Genomic DNA, 12404 nt, shown 5'->3' with positions numbered 1-12404 from the left:
AATCCCAGGAGAGAGAAAGATTTACATGCACCAGAATGCCAAACAATGAATCTCTCATCGTCAGGGAACGAGCTTCAACTGATACTTGGAGGGAAACTCTATAGAATTGAAAAGAATAGAATAGAATCTGTGGCGTTTCTACGTTGACCATAGTTTCAGATTGTTGAATGAGAGAAGGTGAACTTTTGATTTTATCAGAATTTATTTTGGGTTTTTCTAAATAAACAGAAGGTCGGAACACTTTCTGGAAATAAAGGTTTCTTATAAGGTTAAAAAATAACTAATTAAAAAATAATTATCATTAAGTAAATGGAAACATGAGAACAAACAAGAAAATGCCAATACAAATCTTCGTTATTCGTTATAACTCAAACTAAAGTATAATAGAATAGAAAAGAATGATTTATTTGCTGTTTGTTCACAGACAATTGAGGCCATTTTTTTATTTCCTACAGAGGATCAGGAAAAACGAAATATCTAAAAAAAAGTTTTGACAGTAAAATAATATAGTTGTACCAAGATGTTTTATAAAAACATACTTTTGTAAAACTGAGGTGAAATGTTAAACCTTTAACTAATAATAAATTCGTCATCATTTTAGACAGATGTGAACTGTTAGCACACACTCTCAACACTCCACCACAAATACACAAAGAGAAGACGAGTACTCCAAATGGTACTTGACTCACTTAAAAGTATTTTTATGACTCCACACTTAGCCCCAGAACAAATGCGGTGCCTAAAATAATAAATACACCAGCAGAGACAAATGGATTCAAATCTCCAGGATGTGAGCGTGAAACATAATATCTAAGATGAGTGTGAAGTTTTTGTTCAAACTTTTGTTTTTGAAGACAGTAACAGGTGTCAGTGTAACACCGGATCAATAATCACTAAAGGAGATTCGCCCACGCTCTCTGTGAACGTTTGTCCTAAATGAGTGAAAAAGTGTCTGACTGACAGATGGGCTGGGGGTCAGCCAGCCGAGAGCAGGAGTTTCCCTGCCAAGAGCACGAGGCCTCTGGGTTTCCCGTCGGCAGCAGGAGCAGATGGTTTAACACTCAGCCAGACCCTCGTGAAATGAAGAGGGAAGTCTTATCTGACTTTTGGAGCACAGAGATTAGCATCGGGTGTTAAACAACCAGAGGGAATGTTGAGCGAAGAGAGCGAGAAGTCGAGGCGGTCGTTAGAGTCCTGTTGACTGACTGATTGTGAACGAACAAAACTTTGGTTTCTTAAAAAGCTGAGGTTTAAACTCAAGTTCATACTTGACCTTCACATGAACTGACACACTTTCAGGGTTGAGTTCTCACTTCATATTTTATGAACATTATTCACACTCACATTCACACCTGAGGTCAATTTAACATGTTAGGTAAAGGCGCCTGTTTACATGTCAACGATACGATACGACTACATTAGCCTCCAGACACGGAACATTTACACGGATTTAGCGCAAACAAAACCTGCTCTCTGGACCAGTATGTAGTGAAGAAGCAGTTTTTCGTCTTTGTCTAAACGCAAGCACGAATCGGTGTTATAACTCTTGTATCTGGGACTTGTAATACATATGCCAGGCCTGTATGTGGCGCTGTGTCACGTCCGCTCTACCTTAGTCGAAGAACAGTGTTCTGCATAAACTTTTGTTGCTCAAGATAGAACTGCAAACGTGGAATAATTAGCTCTAGCACACCAGTTAGCTCAATTAGCTTCTTTAGCATGGTCAGAATTAGCCTACCGTCTGCCCCTGTTGTTATTGTGTGGAGAGCAGGACTGACTGAGGTGAAAGGTAACACAGGTCAGCATACTCAAATTTGCATAACTGCCACCTACTGGCCAAGTCATTATACCTTGTAAAAATAAAGGAAATTCATTACATTCATTCATCACTTATTGCTTTCTGTTTCTAGGCAGATGCTAGCACAATGTCCTCGCTTGTTTTTCTCACTTCTGTGTGTGTGCGGTGTACTACCAATTAGCTCCTGTAGTCAGATAAGTGGGGAAAAAAACCCCAACCCTTTAGTCACATGGTTTTGTTATGGCGTGAGAATAAAACTAACAGTATCCACAGCTGTGAGGTTCTGTCAGTTCAGAGAACCAACAGCTAATAACATGAACTCGTGTGAACACTCGCCAACATTCAGCAGGTGACGGTCACAGCATGTATGCTAATGCTAGCTTTTCAGCGTTCCCTACAGTTTTATTGTCGTTGGCTGCTGCTGCTAAAGTGCTGATAACTTAATCATCTTAACCTTGACTGAAGCTTATCTTCATCACATGCGGCTCGGTGTCGTATTCCTGGAAAATAAAAACTGCAGTATTTCTTCTGTACTTCAGTACGAAGAGCGGCTGCTCAGTAGCCACGCCTAAAGATGTTGCTAAAACGTTGCCAGTCAGGCCGCAGTGAAAGAGGTGACGATTGCGTGGGCTGTATCAGTGTAGCCTTCACACCGCTAACAAACACACAAAAGAGCTTTCAGCACCGCAGTCAAGGGGAGGAGGGGTGAGTGTGTAGATGGAAAAGATGACTCCCTCCTTTCCTCTCCCTCTCCTCCCCCCTCCCACCTCCCCCTCCTGCCTTTACTCCTCTCAGCTCTCAATCATACTCTTATTTGATTAAATTCGTAAGAACATTTAAGTAAACATCATTAATCCAGATTTTTAGACCCAGTGGTTTCTGCCCGGGGGCAAGTCAGGCCAGTCCACGTGCCTCTCAGTTCAACTCCACCTGCCCCCCCCCTCCCTCCCTGTGGTACCAGCCCCTCCACAGGGGTATGAATGGCTGTTGTTAGTCTTGTCTCGTGTTGTATACATTCTTCAATGCATGTGCTGTGTCACATTTGTCATCATCACTTTATATAACGTGGTTCCATGGTGTATCAGTTAGCGTGCCTGCCTCGGAAAGCAGAGGGTTCGATTCCCAGAGGAAGCACATACTTGGCGCCTGTTAGGGGCAGATCTGCTGTTAACACAAGCAGAAGTTCAAATTATTATTATTATTATTATTATTGTTGTTGTTGTTGTTGTTATTGTTTTATATACCACTCATCAAATCAGTGATATAAAATACTTGTACGGCTGTCACAACATGAAATACGACATGAAATTTGACCAGAAAACGACTAAAGTATAATTTTTTTCTAAAATTCATTTGAGTTTTTTGTCTTTTTTTTACAGCTTTGTCCAGTCTTTTTTTTTTTTCACTACAGCTTTGCTGTGACATTCTTACACACGCTTTGTGCACACAGATAATGAGTGCGTGTTAATGGGGGCATGTGATATGGTAAATACACCACCGTTTTCCCATAATTACAGCCTCATTTGATGCTACGTAGGAAACAAGTGCTCTGAGTTTTTAAGGGATCAACACGTTATTCTTGTTATTGTACTTTATTTCCCCACATCTAAGACTTAAAGGTCACATTTTTCATCTGCTCTGTTCACACTCAGACTTTTATTCATGTCTTTGACCCCATTCCAGTCCCGCTCTGCTGGTTTTTAGTACTCCAGCCACCAAAGCAGGACTAATTGGTGCAGGAGTCAGGAGGAGCAACTCGGTACTAATCAGTCTTGTTAGAGGAGTACGGGAGGCCGGCTCGCCCTGGGATCTTTTTGTTTTGGCAGTGTGAATAGTGGAAGGAGGGCATGAACTTTTGACACGCACACATGTGGAGGAGCTGCTTGGTGAGTTTAATGTCAAGGTTCTCTGAGAAGTGCCTTTAAGAAGAAGTTCTGATGTGTACGCTTTGGAAAAAAGAGACAGAGGGATGGATAGATAATAGCTAGCTAGATAGCTAGCTTGATAAATAGCTATCTATCTCGCTATCTAGATAGATAGATAGATAGATAGATAGATAGATAGCTGGATAAATATATATCTATCTAAATAGTAACAGTAGAAGAGTAGAACTCTATTCATCCCTCGGGAGTTCCCTTTGGGAAATTAATTAGAAATAAGACGTTGCTGTCATTCTCAGCCCAGAAACTAAAGTACTTGCCACTCAAAATACTCTTCTGTGCGTCTGTGAGTTTACTCTGCACTGCTGCGTGTATTTTATTTTCACTTTCCATCCTTAAATCTTGTTTCCTTCTCGTCGTGTCAGTGTGTATCTGGGTAAAAAAAAAAACAACCCCAGACTCAGTGATAATGTGTTGGTGCCGACGCCCCCTCTCTGTGCAGCCATGTTGCAGTTTAATGCGACCAGACAGGTGTAAGGGTCACAGCCGGTTTGTGGGCCAGTGTTTTGACCCCCGGTGAAAGCGTCACAGGAACCCCTAATTAGAGCCTTTGGTTTGTGGCGTCCTCTGGACACAGCCCAGCTAACACTTAGCAACGAGACATCGTCATTAAATGCTCCTGGTTGAGTTGGCAACAACAGCTTTTGTTTCCCAATACTTCTTGTTCATGAACAATTGATTCATCCTTTGATTGAAATATTTTCATCTTCAGTTTTCTTGGAACCTTGTCCAACATCCAAGACTTGACAAGTACAAGTACAAGTACTTGGTCCAACAGCAGAAGAAGAATCACCTTTTTTGTCATTGGTCCACACCACTTTGAACCCCTGTGTCGCCCCAACAAAAATCTTGACAGTCTACATTTTAAATGTATTGATCTAACACCATTTGTTTTTTAAACTTTGTTAAATTATTTTTAAGCTCCCCATGGGCCGTAAAAAAATGATTTAGTGAGCCAAATTTGCTCACTTTTAAATTCAGTTCCAAAACTCCTTGTTATTGAAAAGGTTTGGGCCAAGGTTTAGTAGGTTTGGTAAGTTTCTACATGACAAGAGTTATTTTGGTTATAAGATGGAGAAAGTCAACCAAGGCCTTTCACAGTACATTCCTCGTTTTTTTCTCCGAGGTTGGTACTTCATACTAAATAAAATGTTGGCTCACCTGTTCTTCGGCAAACCCTCACCAGTCAAAATGATTAAGTGTTGGTTTACACACTGGTACTCAGTGTTTAAACCTCTGCTCCGTGCCTGCGTCGCTCCGTGAGCGGTTATGTAAGATGTGGGAGTGAAGTGATCGAGTGGCCAGAAAATGAACAGGAACAGAAGTGTGGAGGAATCAGTGATGGCTGGCAGATTAAAAACAGACACATTCAGTGATGTTAGTCCTTCACCATCAGAGCCCACGTATTTCATCTGACTGTTCCTGGCCGGCTGGTTGTGGTGGTGGTGGTGGAAAAGCGGCTTCGTTAACGGCTGCGTGTGAAGCCGGACAGGTTGTGTGGTTGTCTTTGTAAACACCGGCTGAAACCTGAGCCGCAGGTGTGTTCAGGACCAGTTGTTCCAGAGGGAGCTGCCTGTTCACTGTTCTAGTCGAACACAAAGAGATTACGGACTGCCTGTTCACTGTTCACTGTTGTGATTCAGTTCTAGTCGAACACAAAGAGATTACGGTTTGGTTCCGAGTCATTAAGGTTCTGATTCGGAGGCTTCTGAATCGGTTCTTCGCTGAGTTCTAGCTCCAGCTTTTCCTGGTTTACAATCATTCACTTGTTGTTTGTCTGTGCAGCAAATGTTTCACTGAGGTTGTGTGTGTTTTTAAAAAAATATCACCATTATTGTCACAGACATTAATGGACATTAACACGGTTAGAAATAGTTGAAGTAGAAAGTGTTTTTGGAGAGAAACCCTGTTTAACCTAAAAGAAGTTTTTTAATGAGCGGTGATTAAGTTGATTTGTTTTTTTCACCCAGGTCAAATGACTCATACAGGTTATTTATTTTGATTTTTAATATTATAGAATAATTGGGACAGGATCAGAAATCACAGGTTGGTTTCTGCTTGGTGAACAAGTCACGTCTGATGATGGAGTTGAATCAGTGGATTGACTGGAGTGAACTGATTCACTGGAAACACAGGATGATCCAGTTCCCAGAATTCACTTTGGTTTGGCAAAGTCAATTTGTCTGTCAATTATGACAATAAGCATGTGGTTATGATATGAGGATAAAGAGGATGATGATGATGATGATGATGATGATGGTGATGATGATGATGATGATGATGATGATGATGATGATGATGATGATGATGTGCAGAAGAAGGAGGGGTACAATGCTGATAATGGTGATGAAAGGTTATGTGTATGATGATATTGATGACGATGACAATAGTTATTGATGATGATGAGGATGGTGGTTATTATTATTATTATTATTATTATTATTAGTACGGGTAGTATTATTGTTATTATTGTAATAATAACAATAATAATAATAATAATTATTATTATTATTATTATGTACAAAATAATAAAAATATTAATAATAAAATACTAATAATAATAGAAAATAATAATAATTATTATTACTATATAAGTATATAATTTACTATATAAGTATAAATATCAGTGTTTTATACTAGTAATGCAGTTTTTTATGTAAAAATAACATCAACAAAATATTGTACATTACTCATAATTAATTAATTCATTAACAGCAGATGAGACTCTTCACAGGCCTCAGGTTTTCACCACAACTGTCTCCAGTGGGTCCATTAAAACTCTTCAGTCGGTGCCTCCTTCAGTCTAACACAGTCCATAAACTGAGCTGATTTTAGCACCAATACTTTGAGTCCAACCGTCTTCACTGGTAAAGGTTAAGTCGGGTCACCAATCAGTGAAAAATCTGCGAACTAGAGCAGCTGTGAATATGGACCACACGTATTTAATCAATCGTTTGTTTTAATTTTTAAATATAAGTAGTATTACAGTAGTACTACACAGAGTAGTACAGTCTGACTTTAGGGAAGCAGGTTTTGGATCTCTACATTTGAGTCAACACTACAGTCAGTGTGACTGACGTTATATACACCCTGTCAGAACAGTGATACATTCCTACAGATGTTTTAACATTCAGGACCTGATGTAGAATCACTACCACACACACTGAGAGGCTGCCAGGAGTGGAACTGCTACCTGTACACGGATCGTACTGAGTGTTATAAAATATGTTAAAGTCTAACTTTAATGTCCCCAAAGGTCAGTTTGTCTTTCTGAGGAGTGGTCAATAAAAAAAAACACCTGGACATCGTTAAATACAACACAGAAATCTGGATTTATTTTAAAAATGTAAACATCCCGAAAAGATTTGTTTTCTGGTTTTTACAGTTCTACCATGTTGTGAAAACAATGAAAACCTGACTCGAAGGCAACTCTGCTGCTAGTTTATCTTAGCTCCAGGTTTCTGTGGCAGAATATATGACTTCCCAGAGGAAGTCTGCTGGAACTGAAGTCTCATAATGGCTCCAACCTGATACTGTAGACCGTCTACGTGGATGTGGATTCATGTTTGTTCCCCTGTCTGGGTCACAGTCGTGAGACAGAATAACTTTCACAGAAAGACGTCAGAAACTTCAGATTTACTCTGAATCCCTCTCCTATCGCTGTAGTTGCGTTCAAAGACCCACCGCAAAAAATCTGCGAACTAGAGGCGTTGTCAATCCTCCTAGACTAGTCAAGTCCTTGTCTAGTCGTTCCCCCACAATCCATTTGACAGTTGCCCCAGTCGTTGACTTACTTATTGCCCTGCGCCTGGTGAGGCTGGTTTGGCCCCAAGCCCAGGATCCGACCTGAAGTTGAAGTCCTCCTTACAGTATCTCAAAGTAACGTGTCGTCGTTCTACGTACGATTCATGTTTTTCAAAATCCAATTATTTTTCAACTATGGATCATCTCTCATTTTGACAGCCGCAGTCTTGAGAGGTCAGTCGGTCGGTCATGTGATCTACTTAGTGGCCAAATGTTGGAACAAGAAGAAGAAGAAGAAGAAAAATGATTGAACGGAGGTGATGATGTATCAGAGCTTTTCAACGTCTCACTGCGTCGTCACATGAAGAAAGAAAAGGACAGTGAGACAGACTGTGACAGAGAATGAGACAGCGTGACAGAGGGTGGTGGGGGGGTGGGTTAAGAGTATAATGTTGTGACAGCCTTTTCACTCCATATGAATGACATTTTTCTCTCCCTTCAGTTTTCCTTTGGGGACTTCAAAGCGTCAATCTGTGCAGAGCGATTCGGCCGACGCCATTGTGTGAATCTTGAATATTCATCGGGGTCGTTCTCGTTCTGGTGGGCTAACGCTCAGCTGGGGATCTGCTTGGGAACTTGCGTATGACATCAGCGGACAGTGATATTGTCTGATGACGTGTGTGATGAAACGTGTCCAGATGTAAATGACTGCGTGTTGTGAGGTGACGTTAGATTTCTCATCGTTAGAAGCTTTGTTCTCCATCTCTGTAGAAGTCACTCCGCAGCAGATGGACTGTAGCGGAGCGTGTAGCAGAGCTTGTGCTGAAACATTACGCTCTCGAGACGATAATTCATTGAAGTTGTCGCAGTTTCTTTAATCTATTGCTGTTACACACTCAAAATAAGCACAATGTTTATTTCCGAACTCGTAAAGAGACGTTTTTCTCTGTGACGGAGATTGGTCCCAGTTGGACCATCTGGACCGGACTGGGCCATCACTGAAAATCCTCCCTAATTTCACAGAGCTGAAACTCAGCTTGGCTCTGACTGGAACATCGCTCATGACATGCATTCCAGTCCAGCTGGCAGTAATTTCTTCATCCGTGCTCCTCCGTGGCGTTCTGTTTCACAGGTTAGCGGTGATTCTTCACAGTCGTCCATGACAAAAAAGTGGGTCTGCTCCTTTAAAGTCCTTCTGCCTCCTCCCCCGAGGAAGAAGAAAAACACGACTCATTTTCATGGTGCGTTAGAACACCGCTGGTAGCATTAATGTTAGTTCTCTATTTCATAAGACAATATTTGCCTGGTGGAAGAACGAATTATTGCAGCCAATCAGATCGTATTAATTACTGCCGCTGCTCAGAGTGTGGTGGACACAGGATCTGCACGACCGAGTGAAAATAATCTGAACAAAACTCACCTTCCTCTACTGTTTCAACCTGAAACTCATGCATGAAATGAACTGTACACACTGTACACACTGTACACCGTATACTATAACAGCTGGAGGATACAGTGTTAGTACAGGCACCGTATACTATTACAGCTGGAGGATACAGTGTTAGTACAGTTAGATAATACACAGTAGTTTGTGATCTGATTCATGTACAGTATATGTACGTTATTATTGTAGTACGGTGTCTTTGCTGTGTAGCGTGTACCTCGTAGGCTTCACTACTTCACTGTCTCTGGACGGATTGACTGTCATCTTTACTGCCTTGCTCAAAGTCACTAAAACCTTAAACAGATTGCCGACATTTTCCACTGAATCCATTGAATATATTATTTATTTGCTTGTTTTAGGACTTTTCCAAATAAACATTTTAACCACGATAATTATTTAGTGAAATGATTATCGTGGCAACGATGTAGCTCCGCAACTCTGAGCTATAACGCCGATTTAGCCTTGTGTTTTGGGCGAAGGCGGAGTGTTGGGAGAATCTTCTTCTTCTACACCTTTGTCTTTTTAAATCTTCTTCTTCTTCTTCTACACCTTTGTCTTTTTTTCCAGGTTCGAGAAAACAAAAAAACATCAGATGGAGCTTAAAGCTTCAAACATTTTAACTAGATTTTCCTGGACGTTTGGTCAAACATTTTGAATCACACGGCTCCACACTGGGCGACGACATCCAACAAAACTCAAAGCTCTTGGACTTGACGACTCGGAGACGACTCTTATTATTTTTGTTTTTAAATTAAAACATCTGTCTTTGATTGATTTAACCAACCTTTGTGTTGACTATTATAATATGCTTTCAAAGACTGGAGATTGAATCACAGTAAGAGATCTGATCCACTACTGCTGTAACTCAGTTATCCAGACAATCTTTCTGAAGACACTCGGTGTCGTGGAGATGATTCTTTTTACTCCAGTCCACGTTCCTCGTCATCCGTCTTCAGGAGTAGTTTTAAAAAGAAACAGCTGTGAAACCACTCTAAAATGAACCCATAGTGTGAAAAAAAAACAATCTTCACTGAGTGATATTTTGGTGAAAGTCTCTCAACATTCAACCTCTGTGGATATAAAGGGAATGTAAGGGAATTATTTTTCAGATTCTTTAGAAAGATATATATATATATATATATATATTTATATATATATATCTTTTTTATATCTTATATATATATATATATATACTTTATTGATCCCAGACTGGGAAAATACAAATTTTATTTTTTTAAATTTTTTTAATGAAACCTAAATGAGTCTTTGGAAACAACAACATGTTACAGTAGGAAAAAGAGCCAGGAGTCAATAATGTAATAAATCACTCAATCTTCAATATGTCACTGAGTCACTGCTGACACCGGGTCGAGTCTGGTTCTGATTCCAGAGCCTGAAGCTGCTGTGGATTCACCGGATGATTGAAGCGCTGACTGTGAGATTTCTCTGTTCCTATTAATCATCCTGTTTGTGTTTGAGATGATAAATGGACTCTGACCTTTGAACCCTCACCAGTAGTGGAAGGGAGGGGAGGGGGTGAGGAGAATGAGGGGAAGTGAAGAGTTAATTTCGCTGAATGCGTGTCCCCTCCTAACCCCCCCCCACCCACCTACCCCTCCACAGTCTGCCCCACATTCATCCCCCCATCTTAATGCGGCAGAGTGACCCCCACCTACGGGGCTCCTCACCCGCTCGGACCCCGCATCTCGGTGGGCAGAGTGAGCTGTCTGAGGCTCCACGCTGGGTGTTTGATGGAGCACAGAAGGGTGTGTGAGAAGCACTGACCCATTCACTCCCCCACTGGTCACATGTGTACGCAGCTTTTTCCACAAATAGAAGAGGTGGCTTCTGGGAGCTGCTCCTCTTCCCACCCAGTCAGATTTTAAGTGGGGACAGGTGTTGGCTGTGGTTGGTGTTGTCGTTGCCCCTCCTCCGTCATGGCTGCTTTAACACCTCTACATGTGGTGGTGGTGCGGCCGGTCATCTGTGAGAGAGAAGTTTATGGAGTGGTGTAGTAGAACCGAGGTGAGCTGTTAAACAGCTGAGGTAATCCTCTTAACTTGTAACCCACATAATGGCGTTTCCACTGGAATGCGTTCCTATTGTTTCTGTTCCCGTGCGTTTGTCCGAGTGTTGGATTAGTGTGAGGTTTGTGAGGTTGTGGTGGTGCCTGGAGGTGTGAGCCCTAATCACCTCTAATCACCTGATGTGTGATGGCTTAATCCCTGTTGTTTACACCACCTTCACACACACACACACACACACAGGCTCACATGAGTGTCGGAGTCTTAATTCCAGACTGTTTGGTTTCAGATTTATGTGCTGGGTTTTACCATTTAAACAACACCTGCGTCTGCAGCTGTACTTAATACTGCAATACTACAATACTTTAATACTGCGTGGACGTGTAGTACAGAACGGGGTCGAGTTCTGTTCGTGGTACTTTTTCACCGTTGAACAGATTTTTGGCCCTCACTTCCTTAAAAAAACGAATCTTTAGTTTTGCAGTGTTTTCACTTCGGGTCAGACTTTCGATATTAATAGTTTTAGTCCAATCATTTTTCTCTTTCTATAACGTACGATCAATTCCAAAACGTCATAATGTTTATAACCTGCCTACGTCGATTCATTAATGAAACTGACGCAGACACTGCTGATACACACTGTTCTTCTTCTACTCTCTTTACAGCCAATCAACACATGACATAGCATGTGGCTAGGTACCATGTACGGGCACAGGGTGAATCACAACATAAAAGTGTGCCACACGTCACTAAGTCATAAAACAATGTGTTATTTAAGCAGATGAACCTTGACACGCCTACAGCCCAGAGCCGTCCAATCAGACGCTTCCCGTCTTCCCAGTCGATCTCTCCAGTGTTTGGCTCATCTGGTGCAGGGTTGGCCATGTGGTCTGTTCCAGCTGGCGACTTTTGGATCAAATATGAATGGAGGTTCAAGCCCTGGCGCTGGATCAGACACCGCTAAGACGGCAGCCCCGTCATCGGACGGTGGTGCAGTGGGCCAGAAAAAAAGAAAAAAAAAAACCCTAGGAGAGAATCCCTGTCTTGTTACGAAAGTGATTAGAAGTTGATGTGTAATAACTACGAATGACAATCGGAACAATTTTTCTTCTTTTTTTAAATCTGGTTTATGTACGGCCATAAAACATCAAGGAAGAAGGGAATTCTTGACTCTTGCTTCAATCACAGATTAGGGTCGACAGCTGCTCATGTGTGTGTTCTGGAGTTTGAATTGTTTGATTTGTTTGTTTTTTTTGGGGGGGGGGGTTTTAGGGGGAGTTTTATCAGTAAGAACCAATCAGAAAGTGATTCCAAAGATCTGAGTTTTTTAAATATTTGATGACAGTGGGGTGAGTTTACAGCAGGTTTTACTGAAGTGTTGATGCTACATCTGTTGGAACTGTTAATAAAGTTACAGTGTGAGAAGTTAGAGCGAGGGGGGGGTGGGGTGTGTG

The 12404-nt window shown here is 41.3% G+C and overlaps 1 long non-coding RNA gene across 1 annotated transcript in view; it reads left to right on the top strand.

Annotated features, from left to right (window-relative positions):
* Positions 1–12404, top strand: part of LOC107989492 (uncharacterized) — a 33153-nt gene that overhangs the window by 20064 nt on the left and 685 nt on the right. The gene's annotated exons all lie outside the window — the stretch shown is intronic.

The sequence above is a fragment of the Cynoglossus semilaevis genome, chromosome 14, assembly GCF_000523025.1.
Source record: "Cynoglossus semilaevis isolate Cse_v1.0 chromosome 14, Cse_v1.0, whole genome shotgun sequence".
Lineage (NCBI taxonomy): Eukaryota > Metazoa > Chordata > Actinopteri > Pleuronectiformes > Cynoglossidae > Cynoglossus > Cynoglossus semilaevis.
This window is presented reverse-complemented; position numbering and strand designations above follow the sequence as displayed.